This window comes from Stegodyphus dumicola, chromosome 12, assembly GCF_044657685.1.
Source record: "Stegodyphus dumicola isolate Sdum_Otavi_A_Nest chromosome 12, ASM4465768v1".
In the NCBI taxonomy this organism is placed as follows: Eukaryota; Metazoa; Arthropoda; class Arachnida; order Araneae; family Eresidae; genus Stegodyphus; species Stegodyphus dumicola.
The window spans coordinates 53,913,290-53,926,552 of NC_140779.1; the positions used below are offsets into that span (position 1 = coordinate 53,913,290).

Here is a 13,263-nt window from a genome sequence, read left to right on the forward strand (position 1 = left end):
AGCTTTACGTGCTCGAAACTTCTTAATAATACCCGTAATGTGTGGGTTCCATGACAAAGTTTTACTGAGGGTCAGCCCAAGGTAAATGACTTGCTTGTCCCAGGGGATAGAATTTCCATACATCCTGAGGTTTCTCTTGAATTTCTCCTTTCTAGTAAAGAGAATGGCTTGAGTTTTGTTTATGTTGACTTTGATTTTCCATTGTACAAGCCAAGCCTCTAATGCTTGTATGTAATTTTGTAAGTGTTGGATAGCTGAACCAGCAAATGCACATTGTGTGAGGATTGCTGTGTCATCTACATACATAGCCAGTGTTGTGTTGTGTGTTGTAGAGATGTCGTTCACGTAAATATTAAAGTAGGTGGTCCCTAAAAGGGATCCCTGAAGTACCCCGGCCCTTATGGGATGCACAGTGGAATTTGTTCCAGATACGTGAAGGACGAAGTTTCTACTTGTTAGGTAGGACTTTGTGATGTTTGTGATGTAATCTGTGAAACTCAGATTGTGTATTTTGTAGACGAGTGCCTCCAGCCAGACTCTATCGAAGGCCTTGGTTATGTCAATAAACAGTCCTCCAGTGACTTTTTTCTTTGCAAAACCTTCAGAAATCATTTTCACTACTCTGTAGACCTGGTTTGTAGTTCCCAGGCCTTTTCTGAAACCAAATTGACTTGGGATCATGATGTTGTTGTTTTCCAAATGACTACTGATTCTTTGTAGTAGAGTGGCCTAAAAGAACTTGCTCAGTGAAGATAATAGACTTATCGGCCGATAAGCCTCCGGATCCGATGCAGTTTTCCCCGGTTTTAAGATAGGGAGGATTTTTGACGTTTTCCATGCTGTAGGAAAATACTGCCGCTGTAAGATTTTCGTGAAGAGCTTGGAAAGCATGAAGACTATCTTGAGAGGCAGTTTCTTCAACATGGTGTTGGTGATGCTGTCCAGTCCTGGACTCTTCTTCTTCTTTAGTTTATTGACATAGTCAACAACCTCCGAAGGCATAACTGGAGGGATGTTGTTTATGCTTGTATCTGTTGTGAGACTGTTATGAAAGGTGTAAACAAGATTTTCTGTTGTAGTGTCCTGTATGTTGTTTGTGCAAAACTGAGATTTCAGCTGCTATGCTAACAATTCTGCCTTCTCAGTTTCAGTGTAGTAAATCCTCATAGAGCCTTTAAGGAGCGGAATGTTATTGTAGCATTTAGTATACCTAGAGATTGCTTTCCACAGTGAATTATCATCTGTGGAAAGTGAGTTAAGGTACCTGGTCCAGCTGTGTTGTGCTTGTTCACGTGTAAGAGACTTGACTGCATTAGACAGGCGATTCAGCAGTTGTTTATCCTCTCTATGCCTGGTCCTCTGAAATCTCCTTCTTGCTGCATTTATCTGCTTGACAAGTAGTGTCAACTCTCTGTTACGTACCGTTTTCCTATTAGGTACTTCTGCTTTGGCATCATTTCTTGCCATAGTAATTTTTTGAGTAATCTTCTGAATAAAACTGTCAATGTCATCCCCTGACTGTATCGTAGGAAGAGTGTAGTATATGTTGTTAAGAGCTTTAGCAAATTTTTGCCAGTCAATCCGAAAGGCTCTGGTGTCTGTTGTGGTATACCCACTAATGTCCAGAATCATCTTAGCCGGGTTATGATCCGATGATAATTCATAGAGCCCGGAAATATCCAGTGGGACACTGGTATTTCCGAGCAGGAAGAATTCGAGGATTCCGGTGGACCTAGTGGTGTACTGTGTTGGGGTTTTTGGAGCTGCTATGTGTAATCCAGCCGTGTGGGCTAAGTTTAGAATTACACGTCCATTGTCGTTTGAATTATAGCAGTTCGACGCGCGGTGTCCTGCATTTAAGTCTCCACCTAGGATAATGTGTTTTCCAAGACTGAGTAAAATTTGTAAGTCAGCCAGGACTGCAGAAACATGACGTCCTGGAGGTATGTAAGTGGAGACAAGAGTGTATGTTATGGAAGTGTTTGTTGTGAGTGAAATAGCAGAGGCCTCTACGAACGAAAGCTGCGGAACTGTGACACGCAGCGTTTTATCAGGAGTGCAGTGCCACCTGAGTGTGTCTGCGTGGCCTAATGGATAAGGCGTCTGACTTCGAATCAGAAGACTGCAGGTTCGAATCCTGTCGCAGACGTGTTCTAACCGTGAAATTACATTTTTAAAATTATTCTTATTTAGTTTTAATTTTGTCTGATCATGTACTGTAGAGAAGAGGACCTGAATGTGTCCGCGTGCCCTAATGGATAAGGCGTCTGACTTCGAATCAGAAGATTGCATGTTCGAATCCTGTCGCGGACGTGTTTTAACCGTGAAATTTTGGTTTTAAAATTTTTCTTGTTTAGTTTTAATTTTGTCTGATCATGTACTGTAAAGAAGAGGTCCTGAATGTGTCCGCGTGGCCTAATGGATAAGGCGTCTGACTTCGAATCAGAAGATTGCATGTTCGAATCCTGTCGCGGACGTGTTCTAACCATGAAAAGTCATTTTTTAAATTATTCTTAATTAGTTTTAATTTTGTCTGATCATGTACTGTAAAGAAGAAGCTCTGAGTGTGTCCGCGTGGACTAATGGATAAGGCGTCTGACTTAGAATCAGAAGATTGCAGGTTCGAATCCTGTCGCGGACGTGTTCTAACCATGAAAAGTCATTTTTAAAATTATTCTTAATTAGTTTTAATTTTGTCTGATTATGTACTGTAAAGAAGAAGGTCTGAGTGTGTCCGCGTGGACTAAGGGATAAGGCGTCTGACTTCGAATCAGAAGGTTGCAGGTTCGAATCCTGTCGCGGACGTGTTCTAACCATCAAAAGTCATTTTTTAAATTATTCTTAATTACTTTTAATTTTGTCTGATCATGTAATTTAAAGAAGAAGGTCTGAGTGTGTCCGCGTGGCCTAATGGATAAGGCGTCTGACTTCGAATCAGAAGATTGCAGGTTCGAATCCTGTCGCGGACGTGTTCTAACCATGAAAAGTCTTTTTTTAAATTATTCTTAATTAGTTTTAATTTTGTCTGATCATGTACTGTAAAGAAGAGGACCTGAATGTGTCGGCGTGGCCTAATGGATAAGACGTCTGACTTCGAATCAGAAGATTGCAGGTTCGAATCCTGTCGCGGACGTGTTCTAACCATGAAAAGTCATTTTTAAAATTATTCTTAATTAGTTTTAATTTTGTCTGATCATGTAATTTAAAGAAGAAGGTCTGAGTGTGTCCGCGTGCCCTAATGGATAAGGCGTCTGACTTCGATTCAGAAGATTGCAGGTTCGAATCCTGTCGCGGACGTGTTCTAAACATGAAAATTCATTTTTAAAATTATTCTTAATTTGTTTTAATTTTGTCTGATCTTGTAATATAAAGAAGAGAACCTGAGTGTGTCCGCTTGTCACGGACGTGTTTTAACCGTAAAATTTTGTTTTTAAAATTTTTCTTCTTTAGTTTCAATTTTGTCTGATCATGTACTGTAAAGAAGAGGTCCTGAATGTGTCCGCGTGGCCTAATGGATAAGGCGTCTGGCTTCGAATCAGAAGATTGCAGGTTCGAATCCTGTCTCGGCCGTGTTCTATCTATGAAAATTCATTTTTAAAATTATTCTTAATTACTTTTAATTTTGTTTGATCATGTAATTTAAAGAAGAATGTTTGAGGGTGTCCGCGTGGCCTAATGGATAAGGCGTCTGACTTCGAATCAGAAGATTGCAGGTTCGAATCCTCTCGCGGACGTGCTTTAACCATGAAATTTTGGTTTTAAAATTTTTCTTGTTTAGTTTTAATTTTGTCTGATCATGTAGTGTGAAGAAGTGGACCTAAATGTGTCCGCGTGGCCTAATGGATAAGGCGTCTGACTTCGAATCAGAAGACTGCAGGTTCGAATCCTGTCGCGGACGTGTTCTAACCATGAAAAGGCATTTTTTAAATTATTCTTAATTAGTTTTAATTTTGTCTGATCATGTACTGTAAAGAAGAAAACCTGAATGTGTCCGCGTGGCCTAATGGATAAGGCGTCTGACTTCGAATCAGAAGATTGCAGGTTCGAATCCTGTCGCGGACGTGTTCTAACCATGAAAAGTCATTTTTTAAATTATTCCTAATTAGTTTTAATTTTGTCTGATCATGTAATTTAAAGAAGAAGGTCTGAGATTGTCCGCGTGGCCTAATGGATAAGGCGTCTCACTTCGAATCAGAAGACTGCAGGTTCGAATCCTGTCGCGGACGTGTTCTAAACATGAAAATTCATTTTTAAAATTATTCTTAATTAGTTTTAATTTTGTCTGATCATGTACTGTAAAGAAGAAGGTCTGAGTGTGTCCGCGTGGCCTAATGGATAAGGCGTCTGACTTCGAATCAGAAGATTGCAGGTTCGAATCCTGTCGCGGACGTGTTCTAACCATGAAAATTCATTTTTAAAATTATTCTTAATTAGTTTTAATTTTGTCTGATCATGTAATATAAAGAAAAGAACCTGAGTGTGTCCGCTCGTCACGGACGTGTTTTAACCGTAAAATTTTGTTTTTAAAATTTTTCTTCTTTAGTTTCAATTTTGTCTGATCATGTACTGTAAAGAAGAGGTCCTGAATGTGTCCGCGTGGCCTAATGGATAAGGCGTGTGGCTTCGAATCAGAAGATTGCAGTTTCGAATCCTGTCTCGGACGTGTTCTAACCATGAAAATTCATTTTTAAAATTATTCTTAATTAGTTTTAATTTTGTCTGATCATGTACTGTAAAGAAGAAGGTCTGAGTGTGTCCGCGTGGCCTAATGGATAAGGCGTCTGACTTCGAATCAGAAGATTGCAGGTTCGAATCCTGTCACGGACGTGTTCTAACCATGAAAATTCATTTTTAAAATTATTCTTAATTAGTTTTAATTTTGTCTGATCATGTAATATAAAGAAAAGAACCTGAGTGTGTCCGCTCGTCACGGACGTGTTTTAACCGTAAAATTTTGTTTTTAAAATTTTTCTTCTTTAGTTTCAATTTTGTCTGATCATGTACTGTAAAGAAGAGGTCCTGAATGTGTCCGCGTGGCCTAATGGATAAGGCGTGTGGCTTCGAATCAGAAGATTGCAGGTTCGAATCCTGTCTCGGACGTGTTCTAACCATGAAAATTCATTTTTAAAATTATTCTTAATTACTTTTAATTTTGTCTGATCATGTACTGTAAAGAAGAGGTCCTGAATGTGTCCGCGTGGCCTAATGGATAAGGCGTGTGGCTTCGAATAAGAAGATTGCAGGTTCGAATCCTGTCGCGGACGTGTTGTAAACATGAAAATTCATTTTTAAAATTATTCTTAATTAGTTTTAATTTTGTCTGATCATGTACTGTAAAGAAGAAAGTCTGAGTGTGTCCGCGTGGCCTGATGGATAAGGCGTCTGACTTTGAATCAGAAGATTGCAGGTTCGAAACCTGTCGCGGACGTGTTCTAACCATGAAAAGTCATTTTTAAAATTATTCTTAATTACTTTTAATTTTGTCTGATCATGTAATTTAAAGAAGAAGGTCTGAGTGTGTCCGCGTGCCCTAATGGATAAGGCGTCTGACTTCGATTCAGAAGATTGCAGGTTCGAATCCTGTCGCGGACGTGTTCTAAACATGAAAATTCATTTTTAAAATTATTCTTAATTTGTTTTAATTTTGTCTGATCTTGTAATATAAAGAAGAGAACCTGAGTGTGTCCGCTTGTCACGGACGTGTTTTAACCGTAAAATTTTGTTTTTAAAATTTTTCTTCTTTAGTTTCAATTTTGTCTGATCATGTACTGTAAAGAAGAGGTCCTGAATGTGTCCGCGTGGCCTAATGGATAAGGCGTCTGGCTTCGAATCAGAAGATTGCACGTTCGAATCCTGTCTCGGCCGTGTTCTATCTATGAAAATTCATTTTTAAAATTATTCTTAATTACTTTTAATTTTGTTTGATCATGTAATTTAAAGAAGAATGTTTGAGGGTGTCCGCGTGGCCTAATGGATAAGGCGTCTGACTTCGAATCAGAAGATTGCAGGTTCGAATCCTCTCGCGGACGTGCTTTAACCATGAAATTTTGGTTTTAAAATTTTTCTTGTTTAGTTTTAATTTTGTCTGATCATGTAGTGTGAAGAAGTGGACCTAAATGTGTCCGCGTGGCCTAATGGATAAGGCGTCTGACTTCGAATCAGAAGACTGCAGGTTCGAATCCTGTCGCGGACGTGTTCTAACCATGAAAAGGCATTTTTTAAATTATTCTTAATTAGTTTTAATTTTGTCTGATCATGTACTGTAAAGAAGAAAACCTGAATGTGTCCGCGTGGCCTAATGGATAAGGCGTCTGACTTCGAATCAGAAGATTGCAGGTTCGAATCCTGTCGCGGACGTGTTCTAACCATGAAAAGTCATTTTTTAAATTATTCCTAATTAGTTTTAATTTTGTCTGATCATGTAATTTAAAGAAGAAGGTCTGAGATTGTCCGCGTGGCCTAATGGATAAGGCGTCTCACTTCGAATCAGAAGACTGCAGGTTCGAATCCTGTCGCGGACGTGTTCTAAACATGAAAATTCATTTTTAAAATTATTCTTAATTAGTTTTAATTTTGTCTGATCATGTACTGTAAAGAAGAAGGTCTGAGTGTGTCCGCGTGGCCTAATGGATAAGGCGTCTGACTTCGAATCAGAAGATTGCAGGTTCGAATCCTGTCGCGGACGTGTTCTAACCATGAAAATTCATTTTTAAAATTATTCTTAATTAGTTTTAATTTTGTCTGATCATGTAATATAAAGAAAAGAACCTGAGTGTGTCCGCTCGTCACGGACGTGTTTTAACCGTAAAATTTTGTTTTTAAAATTTTTCTTCTTTAGTTTCAATTTTGTCTGATCATGTACTGTAAAGAAGAGGTCCTGAATGTGTCCGCGTGGCCTAATGGATAAGGCGTGTGGCTTCGAATCAGAAGATTGCAGTTTCGAATCCTGTCTCGGACGTGTTCTAACCATGAAAATTCATTTTTAAAATTATTCTTAATTAGTTTTAATTTTGTCTGATCATGTACTGTAAAGAAGAAGGTCTGAGTGTGTCCGCGTGGCCTAATGGATAAGGCGTCTGACTTCGAATCAGAAGATTGCAGGTTCGAATCCTGTCACGGACGTGTTCTAACCATGAAAATTCATTTTTAAAATTATTCTTAATTAGTTTTAATTTTGTCTGATCATGTAATATAAAGAAAAGAACCTGAGTGTGTCCGCTCGTCACGGACGTGTTTTAACCGTAAAATTTTGTTTTTAAAATTTTTCTTCTTTAGTTTCAATTTTGTCTGATCATGTACTGTAAAGAAGATGTCCTGAATGTGTCCGCGTGGCCTAATGGATAAGGCGTGTGGCTTCGAATCAGAAGATTGCAGGTTCGAATCCTGTCTCGGACGTGTTCTAACCATGAAAATTCATTTTTAAAATTATTCTTAATTACTTTTAATTTTGTCTGATCATGTACTGTAAAGAAGAGGTCCTGAATGTGTCCGCGTGGCCTAATGGATAAGGCGTGTGGCTTCGAATCAGAAGATTGCAGGTTCGAATCCTGTCTCGGACGTGTTCTAACCATGAAAATTCATTTTTAAAATTATTCTTAATTACTTTTAATTTTGTCTGATCATGTAATTTAAAGAAGAAGGTCTGAGTGTGTACGCGTGGCCTAATGGATAAGGCGTCTGACTTCGAATCAGAAGATTGCAGGTTCGAATCCTGTCGCGGACGTGTTCTAACCATGAAAATTCATTTTTAAAATTATTCTTAATTAGTTTTAATTTTGTCTGATCATGTAGTGTGAAGAAGAGGACCTGAATGTGTCCGCGTGGCCTAATGGATAAGGCGTCTGACTTCGAATCAGAAGATTGCAGGTTCGAATCCTGTTGCGGACGTGTTCTAACGATGAAAAGTCATTTTTTAAATTATTCTTAATTAGTTTTAATTTTGTCTGATCATGTACTGTAAAGAGGAGGACCTGAATGTGTCCGCGTGGCCTAATGGATAAGGCGTCTGACTTCGAATCAGAAGATTGCAGCTTCGAATCCTGTCGCGGACGTGTTCTAACCATGAAAAGTCATTCTTTAAATTATTCTTAATTAGTTTTAATTCTGTCTGATCATGTAATTTAAGAAGAAGGTCTGAGTGTGTCCGCGTGGCCTAATGGATAAGGCGTCTGGCTTCGAATCAGAAGATTGCAGGTTCGAATCCTGTCGCGGACGTGTTCTAACCATGAAAATTCATTTTTAAAATTATTCTTAATTAGTTTTAATTTTGTCTGATCATGTAATTTAAAGAAGAAGGTCTGAATGTGTCCGCGTGGCCTAATGGATAAGGCGTCTGACTTCGAATCAGAAGACTGCAGGTTCAAATCCTGTCGCGGACGTGTTCTAACCATGAAAAGGCATTTTTTAAATTATTCTTAATTAGTTTTAATTTTGTCTGATCATGTACTGTAAAGAAGAGGACCTGAATGTGTCCGCGTGGCCTAATGGATAAGGCGTCTGACTTCGAATCAGAAGATTGCAGGTTCGAATCCTGTCGCGGACGTGTTCTAACCATGAAAATTCATTTTTAAAATTATTCTTAATTAGTTTTAATTTTGTCTGATCATGTAATATAAAGAAAAGAACCTGAGTGTGTCCGCTCGTCACGGACGTGTTTTAACCGTAAAATTTTGTTTTTAAAATTTTTCTTCTTTAGTTTCAATTTTGTCTGATCATGTACTGTAAAGAAGAGGTCCTGAATGTGTCCGCGTGGCCTAATGGATAAGGCGTGTGGCTTCGAATCAGAAGATTGCAGTTTCGAATCCTGTCTCGGACGTGTTCTAACCATGAAAATTCATTTTTAAAATTATTCTTAATTAGTTTTAATTTTGTCTGATCATGTACTGTAAAGAAGAAGGTCTGAGTGTGTCCGCGTGGCCTAATGGATAAGGCGTCTGACTTCGAATCAGAAGATTGCAGGTTCGAATCCTGTCGCGGACGTGTTCTAACCATGAAAATTCATTTTTAAAATTATTCTTAATTTGTTTTAATTTTGTCTGATCATGTAATATAAAGAAAAGAACCTGAGTGTGTCCGCTCGTCACGGACGTGTTTTAACCGTAAAATTTTGTTTTTAAAATTTTTCTTCTTTAGTTTCAATTTTGTCTGATCATGTACTGTAAAGAAGAGGTCCTGAATGTGTCCGCGTGGCCTAATGGATAAGGCGTGTGGCTTCGAATCAGAAGATTGCAGGTTCGAATCCTGTCTCGGACGTGTTCTAACCATGAAAATTCATTTTTAAAATTATTATTAATTACTTTTAATTTTGTCTGATCATGTACTGTAAAGAAGAGGTCCTGAATGTGTCCGCGTGGCCTAATGGATAAGGCGTGTGGCTTCGAATCAGAAGATTGCAGGTTCGAATCCTGTCTCGGACGTGTTCTAACCATGAAAATTCATTTTTAAAATTATTCTTAATTACTTTTAATTTTGTCTGATCATGTAATTTAAAGAAGAAGGTCTGAGTGTGTACGCGTGGCCTAATGGATAAGGCGTCTGACTTCGAATCAGAAGATTGCAGGTTCGAATCCTCTCGCGGACGTGCTTTAACCGTGAAATTTTGGTTTTAAAATTTTTCTTGTTTAGTTTTAATTTTGTCTGATCATGTAGTGTGAAGAAGTGGACCTAAATGTGTCCGCGTGGCCTGATGGATAAGGCGTCTGACTTCGAATCAGAAGACTGCTGGTTCGAATCCTGTCGCGGACGTGTTCTAACCATGAAAAGGCATTTTTTAAATTATTCTTAATTAGTTTTAATTTTGTCTGATCATGTACTGTAAAGAAGAGGACCTGAATGTGTCCGCGTGGCCTAATGGATAAGGCGTCTGACTTCTAATCAGAAGATTTCAGGTTCGAATCCTGTCGCGGACGTGTTTAACCATGAAAAGTCATTTTTTAAATTATTCTTAATTAGTTTTAATTTTGTCTGATCATGTAATTTAAAGAAGAAGGTCTGAGTGTGTCCGCGTGGCCTAATGGATAAGGCGTGTGACTTCGAATCAGAAGACTACAGGTTCGAATCCTGTCGCGGACGTGTTCTAAACATGAAAATTCATTTTTAAAATTATTCTTAATTAGTTTTAATTTTGTCTGATCATGTAATATAAAGAAAAGAACCTGAGTGTATCCGCTCGTCACGGACGTGTTTTAACCATAAAATTTTGTTTTTAAATTTTTTCTTCTTTAGTTTCAATTTTGTCTGATCATGTACTGTAAAGAAGAGGTGTATGTGTCCGCGTGGCCTAATGGATAAGGCGTCTGGCTTCGAATCAGAAGATTGCAGGTTCGAATCCTGTCGCGGACGTGTTCTAACCATGAAAATTCATTTTTAAAATTATTCTTAATTACTTTTAATTTTGTCTGATCATGTAATTTAAAGAAGAAGGTCTGAGTGTGTCCGCGTGGCCTAATGGATAAGGCGTCTGACTTCGAATCAGAAGATTGCAGGTTCGAATCCTGTCGCGGACGTGTTCTAACCATGAAAATTCATTTTTAAAATTATTCTTAATTAGTTTTAATTTTGTCTGATCATGTAGTGTGAAGAAGAGGACCTGAATGTGTCCGCGTGGCCTAATGGATAAGGCTTCTGACTTCGAATCAGAAGATTGCAGGTTCGAATCCTGTTGCGGACGTGTTCTAACGATGAAAAGTCATTTTTTAAATTATTCTTAATTAGTTTTAATTTTGTCTGATCATGTACTGTAAAGAGGAGGACCTGAATGTGTCCGCGTGGCCTAATGGATAAGGCGTCTGACTTCGAATCAGAAGATTGCAGCTTCGAATCCTGTCGCGGACGTGTTCTAACTATGAAAAGTCATTCTTTAAATTATTCTTAATTAGTTTTAATTCTGTCTGATCATGTAATTTAAGAAGAAGGTCTGAGTGTGTCCGCGTGGCCTAATGGATAAGGCGTCTGGCTTCGAATCAGAAGATTGCAGGTTCGAATCCTGTTGCGGACGTGTTCTAACCATGAAAATTCATTTTTAAAATTATTCTTAATTAATTTTAATTTTGTCTGATCATGTAATTTAAAGAAGAAGGTCTGAATGTGTCCGCGTGGCCTAATGGATAAGGCGTCTGACTTCGAATCAGAAGACTGCAGGTTCGAATCCTGTCGCGGACGTGTTCTAACCATGAAAAGGCATTTTATAAATTATTCTTAATTAGTTTTAATTTTGTCTGATCATGTACTGTAAAGAAGAGGACCTGAATGTGTCCGCGTGGCCTAATGGATAAGGCGTCTGACTTCGAATCAGAAGATTGCAGGTTCGAATCCTGTTGCGGACGTGTTCTAACGATGAAAAGTCATTTTTTAAATTATTCTTAATTAGTTTTAATTTTGTCTGATCATGTACTGTAAAGAGGAGGACCTGAATGTGTCCGCGTGGCCTAATGGATAAGGCGTCTGACTTCGAATCAGAAGATTGCAGCTTCGAATCCTGTCGCGGACGTGTTCTAACCATGAAAAGTCATTCTTTAAATTATTCTTAATTAGTTTTAATTTTGTCTGATCATGTAATTTAAGAAGAAGGTCTGAGTGTGTCCGCGTGGCCTCATGGATAAGGCGTCTGGCTTCGAATCAGAAGATTGCAGGTTCGAATCCTGTCGCGGACGTGTTCTAACCATGAAAATTCATTTTTAAAATTATTCTTAATTAGTTTTAATTTTGTCTGATCATGTAATTTAAAGAAGAAGGTCTGAATGTGTCCGCGTGGCCTAATGGATAAGGCGTCTGACTTCGAAACAGAAGACTGCAGGTTCGAATCCTGTCGCGGACGTGTTCTAACCATGAAAAGGCATTTTTTAAATTATTCTTAATTAGTTTTAATTTTGTCTGATCATGTACTGTAAAGAAGAGGACCTGAATGTGTCCGCGTGGCCTAATGGATAAGGCGTCTGACTTCGAATCAGAAGACTGCAGGTTCGAATCCTGTCGCAGACGTGTTCTAAACATGAAAATTCATTTTTAAAATTATTCTTAATTAGTTTTAAATTTGTCTGATCATGTAATATAAAAAAAAGAACCTGAGTGTATCCGCTCGTCACGGACGTGTTTTAACCGTAAAATTTTGTTTTTAAAATTTTTCTTCTTTAGTTTCAATTTTGTCTGATCATGTACTGTAAAGAAGAGATCCTGAATGTGTCCGCGTGGCCTAATGGATAAGGCGTCTGGCTTCGAATCAGAAGATTGCAGGTTCGAATCCTGTCTCGGACGTGTTCCAACCATGAAAATTCATTTTTTAAATTATTCTTAATTAGTTTTAATTTTGTCTGATCATGTAATTTAAGAAGAAGGTCTGAGTGTGTCCGCGTGGCCTAATGGATAAGGCGTCTGACTTCGAATCAGAAGACTGCAGGTTCGAATCCTCTCGCGGACGTGCTTTAACCGTGAAATTTTGGTTTTAAAATTTTTCTTGTTTAGTTTTAATTTTGTCTGATCATGTAGTGTGAAGAAGAGGACCTGAATGTGTCCGCGTGGCCTAATGGATAAGGCGTCTGACTTCGAATCAGAAGATTGCAGGTTCGAATCCTGTTGCGGACGTGTTCTAACGATGAAAAGTCATTTTTTAAATTATTCTTAATTAGTTTTAATTTTGTCTGATCATGTACTGTAAAGAGGAGGACCTGAATGTGTCCGCGTGGCCTAATGGATAAGGCGTCTGACTTCGAATCAGAAGATTGCAGCTTCGAATCCTGTCGCGGACGTGTTCTAACCATGAAAATTCATTTTTAAAATTATTCTTAATTAGTTTTAATTTTGTCTGATCATGTAATTTAAAGAAGAAGGTCTGAATGTGTCCGCGTGGCCTAATGGATAAGGCGTCTGACTTCGAATCAGAAGATTGCAGCTTCGAATCCTGTCGCGGACGTGTCCTAAACATGAAAATTCATTTTTAAAATTGTTCTTAATTAGTTTAAGTTTTGTCTGATCATGTAATGTAAAGAAGAGATCCTGAGTGTGTCCGCTTGTCCCGGACGTGTTTTAACCGTGAAATTTTGTTTTTAAAATTTTTCTTGTTTAGTTTCAATTTTGTCTGATCATGTACTGTAAAGAAGAGGACCTGAATGTGTACGCGTGGCCTAATGGATAAGACGTCTGACATCGTATCAGAAGATTGCAGGTTCGAATCCTGTCGCGGACGTCTTTAACCGTGAAATTTTGGTTTTAAAACTTTTCTTGTTTAGTTTTAATTTTGTCTGATCATGTACTGTAAAGAAGAACACC

General features: G+C 38.2%; 16 non-coding genes across 16 annotated transcripts; all 16 read left to right on the forward strand.

The window, feature by feature from the left end:
* Positions 1-2,076: 2,076 nt before the first annotated feature.
* Positions 2,077-2,149, forward strand: TRNAR-UCG (transfer RNA arginine (anticodon UCG)). The gene has a single exon. It is a non-coding gene; the product is annotated as a tRNA-Arg (tRNA).
* A 419-nt stretch (positions 2,150-2,568) lies between these two features.
* TRNAL-UAG (transfer RNA leucine (anticodon UAG)) lies at positions 2,569-2,641 on the forward strand. The gene has a single exon. It is a non-coding gene; the product is annotated as a tRNA-Leu (tRNA).
* Positions 2,642-2,896: 255 nt separating this feature from the next.
* Positions 2,897-2,969, forward strand: TRNAR-UCG (transfer RNA arginine (anticodon UCG)). Its single transcript has one exon. It is a non-coding gene; the product is annotated as a tRNA-Arg (tRNA).
* An 856-nt stretch (positions 2,970-3,825) lies between these two features.
* TRNAR-UCG (transfer RNA arginine (anticodon UCG)) lies at positions 3,826-3,898 on the forward strand. Its single transcript has one exon. It is a non-coding gene; the product is annotated as a tRNA-Arg (tRNA).
* A 91-nt stretch (positions 3,899-3,989) lies between these two features.
* TRNAR-UCG (transfer RNA arginine (anticodon UCG)) lies at positions 3,990-4,062 on the forward strand. Its single transcript has one exon. It is a non-coding gene; the product is annotated as a tRNA-Arg (tRNA).
* A 255-nt stretch (positions 4,063-4,317) lies between these two features.
* TRNAR-UCG (transfer RNA arginine (anticodon UCG)) lies at positions 4,318-4,390 on the forward strand. Its single transcript has one exon. It is a non-coding gene; the product is annotated as a tRNA-Arg (tRNA).
* A 965-nt stretch (positions 4,391-5,355) lies between these two features.
* TRNAQ-UUG (transfer RNA glutamine (anticodon UUG)) lies at positions 5,356-5,428 on the forward strand. The gene has a single exon. It is a non-coding gene; the product is annotated as a tRNA-Gln (tRNA).
* A 692-nt stretch (positions 5,429-6,120) lies between these two features.
* TRNAR-UCG (transfer RNA arginine (anticodon UCG)) lies at positions 6,121-6,193 on the forward strand. The gene has a single exon. It is a non-coding gene; the product is annotated as a tRNA-Arg (tRNA).
* Positions 6,194-6,284: 91 nt separating this feature from the next.
* Positions 6,285-6,357, forward strand: TRNAR-UCG (transfer RNA arginine (anticodon UCG)). The gene has a single exon. It is a non-coding gene; the product is annotated as a tRNA-Arg (tRNA).
* Positions 6,358-6,612: 255 nt separating this feature from the next.
* On the forward strand, positions 6,613-6,685 carry TRNAR-UCG (transfer RNA arginine (anticodon UCG)). The gene has a single exon. It is a non-coding gene; the product is annotated as a tRNA-Arg (tRNA).
* Positions 6,686-8,305: 1,620 nt separating this feature from the next.
* TRNAR-UCG (transfer RNA arginine (anticodon UCG)) lies at positions 8,306-8,378 on the forward strand. The gene has a single exon. It is a non-coding gene; the product is annotated as a tRNA-Arg (tRNA).
* A 91-nt stretch (positions 8,379-8,469) lies between these two features.
* Positions 8,470-8,542, forward strand: TRNAR-UCG (transfer RNA arginine (anticodon UCG)). Its single transcript has one exon. It is a non-coding gene; the product is annotated as a tRNA-Arg (tRNA).
* A 364-nt stretch (positions 8,543-8,906) lies between these two features.
* Positions 8,907-8,979, forward strand: TRNAR-UCG (transfer RNA arginine (anticodon UCG)). Its single transcript has one exon. It is a non-coding gene; the product is annotated as a tRNA-Arg (tRNA).
* Positions 8,980-9,835: 856 nt separating this feature from the next.
* TRNAR-UCU (transfer RNA arginine (anticodon UCU)) lies at positions 9,836-9,908 on the forward strand. The gene has a single exon. It is a non-coding gene; the product is annotated as a tRNA-Arg (tRNA).
* A 524-nt stretch (positions 9,909-10,432) lies between these two features.
* Positions 10,433-10,505, forward strand: TRNAR-UCG (transfer RNA arginine (anticodon UCG)). Its single transcript has one exon. It is a non-coding gene; the product is annotated as a tRNA-Arg (tRNA).
* Positions 10,506-11,087: 582 nt separating this feature from the next.
* On the forward strand, positions 11,088-11,160 carry TRNAR-UCG (transfer RNA arginine (anticodon UCG)). Its single transcript has one exon. It is a non-coding gene; the product is annotated as a tRNA-Arg (tRNA).
* Positions 11,161-13,263: the final 2,103 nt, after the last annotated feature.